The following is a 14,974-nucleotide window of genomic DNA, read 5'->3' on the forward strand; positions in this document are numbered from 1 at the left end:
GGCTAAGATTGAAGATGAATCATACTACACCAGCTCTGATGCTCGTCGGATGTGGCAGGGCTTGCAAACTATTACAGACTACAAAGGGAAGCAGAACAGTGAGCTGCCCAGTGACACGAGCCTACCAGACGAGCTAAATCACTTCAATGCTCGCTTCGAGGCAAGCAACACTGAGGCATGCATGAGAGCATCAGCTGTTCCAGATGACTGTGTGATCACGCTCTCCGTAGCCGACATTAGTAACTTTAAACAGGTCAACATTTACAAGGCTGCGGGGCCAGATGGATTACCAGGACGTGTGCTCCGGGCATGTGCTGACCAACTGGCAGGTCTGTAATACCAACATGCTTCAAGCAGACCACCATAGTCCCTGTTCCCAAGAACACAAAGGCAACCTGCCTAAATGACTAGAGACCCGTGGCACTCACGTCCGTAGCCATGAAGTGCTTTGAAAGGCTGGTAATGGCTCAAATCAACACCATTATCCCAGAAACCCTAGACCCACTCCAATTTGCATACCGCCCAAACAGATCCACAGATGATGCAATCTCTATTGCACTCCACACTGCCCTTTCCCACTGGATAAAAGGAACACCTGTGTGAGAATGCTATTCATTGACTACAGCTCAGCGTTCAACACCAGAGTACCATCAAAGCTCATCACTAAGCTAAGAAACCTGGGACTAAACACCTCCCTCTGCAACTGGATCCTGGACTTACTGACGGGCTGCACCCAGGTGGTAAGGGTAGGTAGCAACACATCTGCCACGCTGATCCTCAACACTGGAGCTCCCCATTGGTGCGTGCTCAGTCCCCATTTGTACTCCCTGTTCACCCACGACTGCATGGCCAGGCACGACTCCAACACCATCATTAAGTTTGCTGACGACACAACAGTGATAGGCCTGATCACCGACAACGACGAGACAACCTATAGGGAGGAGGTCAGAGACCTGGCCGGGTGGTGCCAGAATAACAACCTATCCCTCAACGTAGCCAAGACAAAGGAGAGGATTGTGGACGACAGGAAAAGGAGCACCGAGCACGTCCCCATTCTCATCGATGGGGCTGTAGTGGAGCAGGTTGAGATCTCCAAATTCCTGGGTGTCCACATCACCAACAAACTAGAATGGTCCAAACACACCAAGACAGTCGTGAAGAGGGCATGACAAAGCCTATTCCCCCTCAGGAAACTAAAAAGATTTTGCATGGGTCCTGAGATCCTCAAAAGGTTCTACAGCTGCAACATCGCGAGCATCCTGACCGGTTGCATCACTGCCTGGTACGGCAATTGCTCGGCCTCCGACCGCAAGGCACTTCAGAGGGTAGTGCGTACGGCCCAGTACATCACTGGGTCAAAGCTGCCTGCCATCCAGGACCTATACACCAGGTGGTGTCAGAGGAAGGCCTTGAAAACTGTCAAAGACCCCAGCCACCCCAGTCATAGACTGTTCTCTCTATTACCGCATGGCAAGCGGTATCGGAGTGCCAAGTCTAGGACAAAAAGGCTTCTCAACAGTTTTTACCCACAAGCCATAAGACTCCTGAACAGGCAACCAAATGGTTAACCAGACTATTTGTATTGTGTGCCCCCCTCCATCCCCTCTTTTACGCTGCTGCTTCTCTCTGTTTATCTTATGTGCATAGTCACTTTAACTATACATTCATGTACATACTACCTCAATTGGCCCAACCAACCAGTGCTCCTGCACATTGGCTAACCGGGCTATCTGCATTGTGTCCCACCACCCGCCAACCCCTCTTTTTACGCTATTGCTACTCTCTGATCATCATATATGCATAGTTACTTTAACCATACCTACATGTACATACTACCTCTATAAGCCTGACTAACAGGTGTTGTATATAGCCTTGCCAGTCTTATTTTCAAATGTATTTTTACTGTTGTTTAATTTCTTTACTTACCTACACACACACACACACACACACACACACACACACACACACACACACACACACACACACACACACACACGTACCTTTTTTCACCCTATTGGTTAGAGCCTGTAGGTAAGCATTTCACTGTAAGGACCTGTTGTATTTTGCGCACGTGACAAATAAACTTTGATTTGATAGGTCTGACTATTGATAGGCCTGACTTTTGATAGGCCTGACTGTTGATAGGCCTGACTGTTGATAGGGGCCAAAGGTGATCCCTGAATCTGGATTATACCACACAGCATGCTCTCTCAGCGTCACGCTATCACACACACTCCACCATGCGTCATGCATGGCATGCAAGCATACACACACACTAATGCACATTCACGCATCTCACACATACACAACTACACACACACCCTTCCTGCCTTACCACACACACACTCCAGCTGCCCTGCACTTGTATTTGGGCAGCTTTACTTTGATCCAAAGAGCCTCTAGCAGAACTGGCACAGTGGAGCGGGGATGTTTGATGTATGTGGGGCTTTGACTGGTTACTGACCACACCGATTATAACTAGTCTGACTGTCAATCCAAATACTATGGTACTGAACTGCAACTCTTACCATCGTCATTAACAAAGCTTCTTCTGTCATGATCTCATTTGATAGATTGGATACTACTTCATACTCTCCACAGGATGTGACTAGTTGTTTTATTTATGAGCTATTTGTAACATTACCATTTCATAAGGTCGGTTTTTCTCCAGACTAACTGCATGATGGGATCTGTTCAAATAAGGTGATCTATAATTCATATGGCGCGAGCTGCCTCTGCCTGGAATCCTACTGTGGAAATGGAGAAACAACACATATTTTGTGTGTGTGTGTGTGTGTGCGAGTGTGCGTGTGTGCGTGTGTGTGTGTGTGTGCGTGTGTGTGCGTGTGTGTGTGTGTGTGTGTGTGTGTGTGTGTGTGTGTGTGTGTGTGTGTGTGTGTGTGTGTGTGTGTGTGTGTGTGACAGAAGTGGAAACAGATTCATGAAGTACTGTGAGTCAGGTCAGTTTGATAAACAATGCTTTATACTCTGGCCTTTCCCATTCCTCTCTTTCCTCCCCGCTCTCTGCTCTACTCTGCCCCTATCTCCTCCTCTTTCTTCCTCTCTTCTGCTCTCTTCCTCATACATTTTCTCCTTCTCCTTGCCCCACTATTCATTTTCCTCTCTCCCCTCTCTATCCTCCCTCTCTTCCTCTCTCTTCTCTCTTCCACTCTATCCCCTCCTCCTCCTCTCTCCCCTTTCTTTCCCCCTTCATCCTCTCTCACCCCTCTCTTACTCTCCCCCTCTTCCTAACTTCCTCTAACCCTCTTCCTATCTTCCTCTGTCTCCCTCTCTCCCCTCTCTTCCTTTCCCTCCTCTCTTCCTCTCTCCCCCCTATTTTCCTCTCTCCCCTCTCTTCCTCTCCTTCCTCTCTTCCTCTCTCCCCCCTCTCTTCCTCTCCACCCTGCTCTCTTCCTCCCCACCCTGCTCTCTTCCTCTCCACCCTGCTCTCTTCCTCTCCACCCTGCTCTCTTCCTCTCCACCATGCTCTCTTCTTCTCCACCCTGCTCTCTCCCTCCTAACCCTGCTCTCTTCCTCTCCCCCCTTTTCTTCCACTCTCCCCATCTCTTTCCCAGTGTCTATTCTTCACTCCCCTCTTTTCCCTACCTCTTCCTCTCTTCCTCTCTCTTCTCCCACTGTTTTCCATCTCTTTTCCCCCTTCTCTTTTCCCTCTCTACCCTCCTCCCTTCCTCTCTCCCATCTCTTCCTATCACACCTCTCTTTTCCTCAATCCCCCTCTCTTCCTCTCTCCCCTCCCCCTCTCTTCCTATCCCCCTCCTCTCTTCCTCTCTCTTCCTATCTCCCCCTAATTTCCTCTCTCCATCTCTCTTCCCCCTCTTCCTCTCTTTTCCTCTCTCCCCATCTCTTCCCGTCTCCCCCTCTCTTCCTCTCTCCCCCTCTCATCCTTTCTTCCTCTCATCTCTCCCCCTCTCTTCCTCTCTCCCCTCTCTCTTCCTCTCCCCCATTTTCTTCCACTCTCCCCATCTCTTTCTCAGTCTATTCTTCTCTCCCATCTCTTTCCCACCTCTTCCTCTCTTCCCCCTCTCTCCCACTCTTCCTCTCTCCCCTCCCCCTATCTTTCTCTCTCCTATCTCTTTTTCCCCCACTCTCTCCCATCTCTTCCTCTCACACCTCTCTTTTCCTCAATCCCTCTCTCTTCCTCTCTCCCCTCCCCTCTCTTCCTATCCCCTCTCCTCTCTTCCTCTCTCTCCTCCATCCCTCTCTCTCCCTCTCTTCCCCTCTTCCCCTTTCTTCCTCTCTCCCTCCTCTCTTCCTCTCTTTCCTCTCTACATCCCCTGTTTGAGAGCTGGCAGATATACAGTAAACACATACAGTTGAAGTCAGAAGTTTACATACACCTTAGACAAACACATTTAAACTCAGTTTTTCACATTTCCTGACATTTAATCTAACTACAAATTCCCTGTTTTAGATCGGTTAGGATCACCACTTTATTTTAAGAATGTGAAATGTCAGAATAATAGCAGAGAGAATTATTTATGTCAGCTTTTATTTATTTCATCACATTCCCAGTGGGTCAGAAGTTTACATACACTCAATTCGTATTTGGTAGCATTGCCTTTAAATGGTTTAACTTGGGTCAAACATTTCGGGTAGCCTTCCACAAGCTTCCCACAATAAGTTGGGTGAATATTGGCCCATTCCTCCTGACAGAACTGGGTTAACTGAGTCAGGTTTGTAGGCCTCCTTGCTCGCACATGCTTTTTCAGTTCTGCCCAGAAATGTTCTATGGGATTGAGGTCAGGGGTTTGTGATGGCCACTCCAATACCTTGACTTTGTTGTCCTTAAGCCATTTTGCTACAACTTTGGAAGTATACTTGGGGTCACTGTTCATTTGGTAGGACCCATTTGGGACCGGCCTGAACTTCCTGACTGATTTCTTGAGATGCTGCTTCAATATATCCAGGTAATTTTCCATTCTCATGATACAATCTATTTTGTGAAGTCCCTCCTACAGCAAATCACCCCCATAACATGATGTTGCCACCCCTATGCTTCACAGTTGGGATGGTGTTTTTTGGCTTGCAAGACTCCCCCTTTTTCCTCCAAACATAACGATGGTCATTATGGCCAAACAGTTCTATTTTTCTTTCATCAGACCAGAGGACATTTCTCCAAAAAGTACGATCTTTGTGCCCATGTGCAGTTGCAAACCATAGTCTGGCTTTTTTTATGGCGGTTTTGGAGCAGTGGATTCTTCCTTGCTGAGCGGCCTTTCAGGTTATGTCGATATAGGACTCGATTTGCTGTGGATATACATTATTTTGTACCTGTTTCCTCCAGCATCTTCACAAGGTACTTTGCTGTTATTCTTGTGTTGATTTGCACTTTTTGAACCGAAGTACGTTCATCTCTAGGGGACAGAAAGCATCTCCTTCCTGAGCGGTATGATGGCAGCGTGGTCCCATGGTGTTTATACTTGTATACTTGTGTTATACTATTGTTTGTACAGATGAATGTGGTACCTTCAGGCGTTGGATTAGGTGGTACTTTCAGGCGTTGGATTAGGTGGTACTTTCAGGCATTGGATTAGGTGGTACTTTTAGGCGTTGGATTAGGTGTTACTTACAAGTATTGGATTAGGTGGTACTTTCAGGCGTTGGATTAAGTGGTATTTACAGGTGTTGGATTAGGTTGTACTTTCAGGCGTTGGATTAGGTGGTATTTACAGGTGTTGGATTAGGTTGTACTTTCAGGCGTTGGATTAGGTGGTATTTACAGGTGTTGGATTAGGTGGTACTTTCAGGCGTTGGATTAGGTGGTACTTTCAGGTGTTGGATTAGGTGGTACTTTCAGGCATTGGATTAGGTGGTACTTTCAGGCGTTGGATTAGGTGGTACTTTCAGGCGTTGGATTAGGTGGTACTTTCAGGCATTGGATTAGGTGGTACTTTTAGGCGTTGGATTAGGTGTTATTTACAAGTATTGGATTAGGTGGTACTTTCAGGCTTTGGATTAAGTGATATTTACAGGTGTTGGATTAGGTGGTACTTTCAGGTGTTGGATTAGGTGGTACTTTCAGGCATTGGATTAGGTGGTACTTTTAGGCGTTGGATTAGGTGTAATTTACAAGTATTGGATTAGGTGGTACTTTCAGGCGTTGGATTAAGTGATATTTACAGGTGTTGGATTAGGTGGTACTTTCAGGCATTGGATTAGGTGGTACTTTCAGGCGTTGGATTAAGTGGTATTTACAGGTGTTGGATTAGGTGGTACTTTCAGGCGTTGGATTAGGTGGTACTTTCAGGCGTTGGAAATTGTAGACCTTGTGGAGGTCTACAATTATTTTTCTGAGGTCTTGGCTGATTTCTTTTGATTTTCGCATGAAGTCAAGCAAAGAAGCACTGAGTTTGAAGGTAGGCCTTGAAATACAACCACAGGTACACCTCCAATTGACTCAAATGATGTTAATTAGCCTATCAGAAGCTTCTAAAGCCATGACATAATTTTCTGGAATTTTCCAAGCTGTTTAAAGGCACAGTCAATTTAGTGTATTTAAACATCTGACTCACTGGAATTGTGATACAGTGAATTATAAGTGAAATAATCTGTCTTTAAACAATTGTTGGAAAAATGACTTGTGTCATTCACAAAGTAAATGTCCTAACCGACTTTCCAAAACTATAGTTTGTTAACAAAAAGTATGTGGAGTGTTGAAAAATGAGTTTTAATGCTCCATTACGTTTTGTCAGCCGGTTATTGACCTTTAATTAATATAAACACATTTACTATCTCCAGGGCTCCACACACACAAGCTGCATAGAAGCCACCTTTGCAACATATATGTGGTATTGTATAAGGTACAATCATCATTTTAATTCAGCTTTTATTTCTGGCTTGGGCTCATAAGATTATGCATATGCACAGACTCTAATATGGGTGTGGGTGTTTTGAATGAATCATGAAAGTGCATTCCAGTTTGTGGTGTTAGGCTTTGAAACAACATCTACAATGACCATGTTTTACGCTCAGTTTCAACCTGCTGTTGAACTGCTTTCTTCAAGATGATGATGACAGTGAGGTGAGTTTTAAAAGCATGATACTGTTTTGATAATCAGTGTTTGATGTCATTTTTTATTGTATTTGCATTGATGTCAGAGTGGTAAGAGGAACAACAGAGCCCTGAGTACCAGACCATTAGAACCTGATGGAGGGAAAGTAGAGCCCTGAGTACCAGGCCATTAGGACCTGATGGAGGGACAATAGAGTGCTGAGTACCAGGCCATTAGGACCTGATGGAGAAACAATAGATCCCTGAGTACCAGGCCATTAGGACCTGATGGAGGGACAATAGAGTGCTGAGTACCAGGCCATTAGGACCTGATGGAGAAACAATAGAGCCTTGAGTACCAGGTCATTAGGACCTCATGGTAGTTAGCAAGTTGGGTACCACCAAACCATCAGCAGACTGCATAAGAGGAGATTACCGTGACTCAACGGTTGCATGGAATTTTACTGTGGTCATGACTCATGACTGCCGGTGTGGCGGTAATACGAACAGCCCTTTGCTGGGGTCACAGTGAAATGGGTCCCCCTGAGTGGAGTTAGGGTTGTATTCTTCTAAATTAGAACAGAATAGTGTCTGACCAGCTGATGTTTGGTACTGAGGTTGAGCTGATGTTTGGTACTGAGGTTGAATTATTGGTTGGTGAGCAGACCCCAGACCTCACAACCATAAAGGGCATTCCTTTTGATGGCATAGAAGGCCCTTCTTTCCTTGTCTCTCAGCTCATCTCTCTCTCTCTCTCTCTCTCTCTCTCTCTCTCTTTCTCTCTGTCTCTGTTACATCAGTCATTGTCATGCTTATATGAACCAAAGCAAGCAGAACCAACAGAGAGAATAGGAGAAACAGTCAAGGCCCCTGAAAGGAGGGAGTGAAAAGAGGAGGGGAGAGAGCAGGAGGGGGGATAGCAGAACGGAGGAGAGCAGGACAGGGGAGAGCAGGACGGGGGAGAGCAGGACGGGGGAGAACAGGACGGGGGAGAGCAGGAGGGGGGAATAGCAGGACGGGGGAGAGCAGGACGGGGAGAGCATAATGAAGGTTCATTTGGCTCATTGTCTCTTTTTAACAGACTTTTTGTTCTCTGATGAGGTGCTTTTCAACGTTAGTTCAGTCTGCCTCAGCTCCTGTATAAGGCTGTGTCTTTTACTTTGTGTTAATGTGTTCTGTTAGTGTGTGTTAGAGAGGCAGAACAGAGACACTATATTAATGACACCCTGAGCCCCCAGCCGTACTTAAGCATACACACACACCCACACATATGCACACTCGTACAAAACACTCACTTACACACACACTACAAGCAGAATATCTGGAGGTTCTGTGTCACTCACTCCCACCAGCTGCTTATGGGCTTGTGTTAAGCAGTTGTAATTACAGATTTAGACTCCTGTCCCCCCCCCCCCCCCCCCCCCCCCACACACACACACACATTGGCTCTAGTTTAGTCACACTCTCTCTCTCAATCTCAAATCAATTTCAATTGAACTTCTTATGGCTTAGATCCTGCTCCCGGGATCGATATGACAACAGCCAGTGAAAGTGCAGGGGCCAAATTCAAAGAACAGAAATCTCATAATTAAAATTCCTCAAACATAGAAGTATTTTACACCATTTTAAAGATAAACTTGTTGTTAATCCAAGCACAGTGTCCAATTTCAAAAAGGCTTTATGACGAAAGCACACCAAAAGATTATGTTAGAGTGCCTAGTCACAGAAAAACATAGCCATTTTTCCAGCCAAAGAGAGGAGTCACAAAAAGCAGAAATAGAGATACAATGAATCACTAACCTTTGATATTCTTCATCAGATGACACTCATAGGACTTCATGTTACACAATACATGTATGTTTTGTTCAAAAATCTCAGTTTACATTGGTGCGTTATGTTCAGTAGTTCCAAAACATCCGGTGATTTTGCAGAGAGCCACATCAATTTACAGAAATACTCATAATAAACATTACTAAAAGATACAAGCGTTATAGATGGAATTTTAGATCCACTTCTCCTTAATGCAACCGCTGTGTCAGATTTAAAAAAACTTTACGGAAAAAGCAAACCATGCAATAATCTGAGTACAGTGCTCAGACACCAAAACAAGCCATACAGATACCCGCCATGTTGTGGAGTCAACAGAAGTCAGAAATACCATTATAAATATTCACTTACCTTTGATGACCTTCATCAGAATGCACTCCCAGGAATCCCAAATACCTCCTTGATGTTCGCATATTTAGTTCACAAATCCATATTCATGAGGCGCGATCACTAGGTCCAGACGAAAAGTAAAAAAGTTCTGTTACCGTCCGTAGAAACATGTCAAATGATGTATAGAATCAATCTTTAGGATGTTTTTAACATAAATCTTCAATAATGTTCCAACCCGGAGAATTCCTTTGTCTTTAGAAATGAAAAGGAACGCAGCTACCTCTCACGGGCAGACACCTGATTGAAAGAGCTCTCATTCCCTCCTCCTTCACAGTAGAAGCCTGAAACAAGGTTCTAAAGACTGTTGACATCTAGTGGAAGCCTTAGGAAGTGCAAACCTCAGATTTCACACTTCCTGTTTGGATTTTTTCTCAGGTTTTTGCCTGCCATATGAGTTTTGTTATACTTACAGACATCAGTTTTAGAAATGTCAGAGTGTTGTCTATCCAAATACTAATAATATGCATATCTTAGCTTCTGGGCCTGAGTAGCAGGCAGTTTACTCTGGGCACCTTATTCATCCAAGCTACTCAATACTGCCCCCAAGCCATAAGAAGTTTTTAAGGGGCTTCATTGGCATGGGAAACATATGTTGACATTGCCAAAGCAAGTGAAATAGATAGTAAATGAAAGTGAAACAAACAATAAAACATTTAGAGTAAACATTAGACTCACAAAAGTTCCAAAATAATAAAGACATTTCAAATGTCATATTATGTCTATATACAGTGTTGTAATGCTGTGCAAATAGGGAAATAGATAAACATAAATATGGGTTATACTTACAATTTGTTCTTCACTGGTTGCCCTTTTCTTGTGGCAACAGGTCACAAGTCTTGCTGCTGTGATGGCACACAGTGGTTTTTCAACCAGTAGATATGGGAGTTATCAAAATTGGATTTGTTTTTGAATTCTTTGTGGGTCTGTGTAATCTGAGGGAAATATTTCTCTCTAATATGGTTATACATTGGGCAGGAGGTTAGGAAGTGCAGCTCAGTTTCCACCTCATTTTGTGGGCAGTGGGCACATAGCATGTCTTCTCTTGAGAGACAGGTCTGCCTACGGCAGCCTTTCTCAATAGCAAGTCTATGCTCACTAAGTCTGTACATAGTCAAAGAATTCCTTTATTTTGGGTCAGTCACCGTGGTCAGGTATTCTGCCACTGTGTACTCTCTGTTTAGGGCCAAATAGCATTCTAGTTTGCTCTGTTTTTTTGTTAATTCTTTCCAATGTGTCAAGTAATTATCTTTTTGTTTTCTCATGATTTGGTTGGGTTTAATTGTGTTGCTGTCCTGGGGCTCTGTGGGGTGCGTTTGTGTTTGTGAACAGAGCCCCAGGACAAGCTTGCTTAGGGTACTCTTCTCCAGGTTCATCTCTCTGCAGGTGATGGCTTTTTAATGAAATCGCTTCCTTTTAGGTGGTTGTGGAATTTAACAGCTCTTTTCTGGATTTTGATAATTAGTGGGTATCGGCCTAATTCTGCTCTGATGGAATTTGTATTCGTGGTCCAGGTAAATTGGACTTTATTGGAACACCCTCATTTATTGTCAGGGCCCAGGTCTGACAGAACTATGAGGAAGATCGAGTTGCTGCTGCAAGCCCTCCTCGGCTGGCGACAGAAGAACACAGTAGACATTTGACTTTGGACTCTAGTATGGTGAGGCCTGGTGCTGCAGATTGTTCTAGAGCCCTCACCAATTTGTTGATATACAGTGCCTTGCGAAAGTATTCGGCCCCCTTGAACTTTGCGACCTTTTGCCACATTTCAGGCTTCAAACATAAAGATATAAAACTGTATTTTTTGGTGAAGAATCAACAACAAGTGGTACACAATCATGAAGTGGAACGACATTTATTGGATATTTCAAACTTTTTTAACAAATCAAAAACTGAAAAATTGGGCGTGCAAAATTATTCAGCCCCTTTACTTTCAGTGCAGCAAACTCTCTCCAGAAGTTCAGTGAGGATCTCTGAATGATCCAATGTTGACCTAAATGACTAATGATGATAAATACAATCCACCTGTGTGTAATCAAGTCTCCGTATAAATGCACCTGCACTGTGATAGTCTCAGAGGTCCGTTAAAAGCGCAGAGAGCATCATGAAGAACAAGGAACACACCAGGCACGTCCGAGATACTGTTGTGAAGAAGTTTAAAGCCGGATTTGGATACAAAAAGATTTCCCAAGCTTTAAACATCCCAAGGAGCACTGTGCAAGCGATAATATTGAAATGGAAGGAGTATCAGACCACTGCAAATCTACCAAGACCTGGCCGTCCCTCTAAACTTTCAGCTCATACAAGGAGAAGACTGATCAGAGATGCAGCCAAGAGGCCCATGATCACTCTGGATGAACTGCAGAGATCTACAGCTGAGGTGGGAGACTCTGTCCATAGGACAACAATCAGTCGTATATTGCACAAATCTGGCCTTTATGGAAGAGTGGCAAGAAGAAAGCCATTTCTTAAAGATATCCATAAAAAGTGTCGTTTAAAGTTTGCCACAAGCCACCTGGGAGACACACCAAACATGTGGAAGAAGGTGCTCTGGTCAGATGAAACCAAAATTGAACTTTTTGTCAACAATGCAAAACATTATGTTTGGCGTAAAAGCAACACAGCTGAACACACCATCCCCACTGTCAAACATGGTGGTGGCAGCATCATGGTTTGGGCCTGCTTTTCTTCAGCAGGGACAGGGAAGATGGTTCAAATTGATGGGAAGATGGATGGAGCCAAATACAGGACCATTCTGGAAGAAAACCTGATGGAGTCTGCAAAAGACCTGAGACTGGGACGGAGATTTGTCTTCCAACAAGACAATGATCCAAAACATAAAGCAAAATCTACAATGGAATGGTTCAAAAATAAACATATCCAGGTGTTAGAATGGCCAAGTCAAAGTCCAGACCTGAATCCAATCGAGAATCTGTGGAAAGAACTGAAAACTGCTGTTCACAAATGCTCTCCATCCAACCTCACTGAGCTAGAGCTGTTTTGCAAGTAGGAATGGGAAAAAATGTCAGTCTCTCGATGTGCAAAACTGATAGAGACATACCCCAAGCGACTTACAGCTGTAATCGCAGCAAAAGGTGGCGTTACAAAGTATTAACTTAAGGGGGCTGAATAATTTTGCACGCCCAATTCTTCAGTTTTTGATTTGTTAAAAAAGTTTGAAATATCCAATAAATGTCGTTCTACTTCATGATTGTGTCCCACTTGTTGTTGATTCTTCACAAAAAAATACAGTTTTATATCTTTATGTTTGAAGCCTGAAATGTGGCAAAAGGTCGCAAAGTTCAAGGGGGCCGAATACTTTCGCAAGGCACTGTATATGTTGAAGAGGGTGAGGCTTAAGCCTCATCCCTGACTCACCCCCGGTGTGTGTGGGATTTTGCCAATATTAACCTCACACTTGTTGTTTGTGTACATTAATTTCATAATGTCATGTGTTTTTCCCCCAACACCAATTTCCATCAATTGGTATTTCAGACCCTCCTGGCAAATTGAGTCAAAGTTGTTGTTTTTAACTAACAAAGCATGAGAAGACTTTGCCTTTGTTTTTATTTGTTTGTTTGTCATTTAGGGTGTGCAGGGTGAATACCTGGTCTGTCAAATGGTAATTTGGTAAAAAGCCAATTTGACATTTGCTCAGTACTTTGTTTACACTGAGAAAATATACGAGTCTGCTGTTAATGATGATGCAGAGGATTTTCTCAAGGTTGCTGTTGACGCATATCCCACGTTAGTTATTGGGGTAAAATCTGTCTCCACTTTTGTAGATTGGGGTGATCAGTCCTTGGTTCCAAATATTGGGGAAGATGCCAGAGCTAAGGATGATGTTAAAGAGTTTAAGTATAGCCAATTGGAATTTGTGGTTTGTATATTTTATAATTTAATTTAGGATACCATCAACACCAAAGGCCTTTTTGGGTTGGAGGGTTTGTATTTTGTTCTGTAGTTCATTCAAGGTATTTGGAGAATCCAGTGTGTTCTGGTAGTCTTCAATAAAGTTTATTCTAAAAATTGTATTTGATCAAAAATGTGTTTTGGCTGTTTCTTCTTTGTTACAGAGACAAAAAGATTGGAGAATTGGTTTATCCATGAATCTCCATTTTGGATAGATCATTCTTTGTGTTGTTTTTTGTTTAGAGTGTTCCAATTTTCTCAGAAGTGGGTTAGATTCTATGGATTCTCCAATTACATTGAGCTGAATTCTGATGTGCTGTTCCTTCTTTTTCCGTAGTCTATTTCTATATTGTTTTCATGATTCACCATAGTGAAGGCTCAGGTTTTCTGGGTCTCTATGTTTTTGGTTGAATAGGTTTCTCAATTTCGTTCTTAGGTTTTTGCATTTGTCATCAAACCATTTGTCATTGCTGTTAATTTTCTTAGGTTGTTTGCCTGACATTTAAACATTTGATAGGGAAAGCTGAGAGATCAAATATACTGTTTAGGTTTTCCAAGGCCAAGTTTACACCTTCACTAGTACAGTGACACATTTTGTCCAGGAAATTGTCTAGACGGGATTGAAATTATTTTTGCCTAATTGTTTTTTGGTAGATTTCCACACTATTTTCCTTCCATCTATAGTATTTCTTGATAGTATTCAGTTTCTTTGGCTTTGATGCCTCGTGATTGAGCATAGCTCTTTCTAGTGGAGTGTGATTTTGCTGGGATCTGATAGGGGACTGACTGTGAATGAGATGAGCGATATGTGTACCTACTAGAGGTCGACCAATTATGATTTTTCAACGCCGATACCGATACCGATTATTGGAGGACCAAAAAATCCAGATACCGATTAATTGGCCGATTAAAAAAAAATACATTTTTTATTTTTATGTATTTGTAATAATGACAATTACAACAATACTGAATTAACACTTATTTTAATTTAATATAATACATCAAAATCAATTTAGACTCAACTAGATAATGAAACATGTTCAATTTGGTTTAAATACTGCAAAAACAAAGTGTTGGAGAAGAACGTAAAAGTGCAATATGTGCTATGTAAGAAAGCTAACGTTTCAGTTCCTTGCTCAGAACATGAGAACATTTGAAAGCTGGTGGTTCCTTTTAACATGAGTCTTCAACATTCCCAGATCAAAGCAGCGTTACCCATGCAGAGCAAGGGAAACAACCACCCCAAGGCTCAGAGCGAGTGAAGTTTGAAATGCTATTAGCGCGCGCTAACTAGCCAGCCATTTCACTTCGGCCACACCAGCCTCATCTCGGGAGTTGATAGGTTTGAAGTCATAAACAGAGCAATGCTTGACGCACAACGAAGAGCTGCTGGCAAAACGCACAAAAGTGCTGTTTGAATGAATGTTTATGCGCATGCTTCTGCCTACCACCGCACAGTCAGATACTTGTATGCTCAGTCAGATTATATGCAACACAGGACACGCTAGATAATATCTAGTAATATCGTCAACCATGTGTAGTCAACTCGTGATTATGATTAATTATTTATTATAAGATAAATTTAATGCTAGCTAGCAACTTACCTTGGCTTACTGCATTTGCGTAACAGGCAGTCTCCTTGTGGAGTGCAATGAGAGAGAGGCAGGTCGTTATTGCGTTGGACTAGTTAACTGTAAGGTTGCAAGATTGGATCCCCCGATCTGACAAGGTGAAAATCTGTCTTTCTGCTCCTGAACGAGGCAGTTAACCCACCGTTCCTAGGCCGTCATTGAAAATAAGAGTGTGTTCTTAACTGGCTTGCCTAGTTAAATAAAG

Source organism: Oncorhynchus mykiss, chromosome 3, assembly GCF_013265735.2.
Source record: "Oncorhynchus mykiss isolate Arlee chromosome 3, USDA_OmykA_1.1, whole genome shotgun sequence".
Taxonomy (NCBI): Eukaryota; Metazoa; Chordata; class Actinopteri; order Salmoniformes; family Salmonidae; genus Oncorhynchus; species Oncorhynchus mykiss.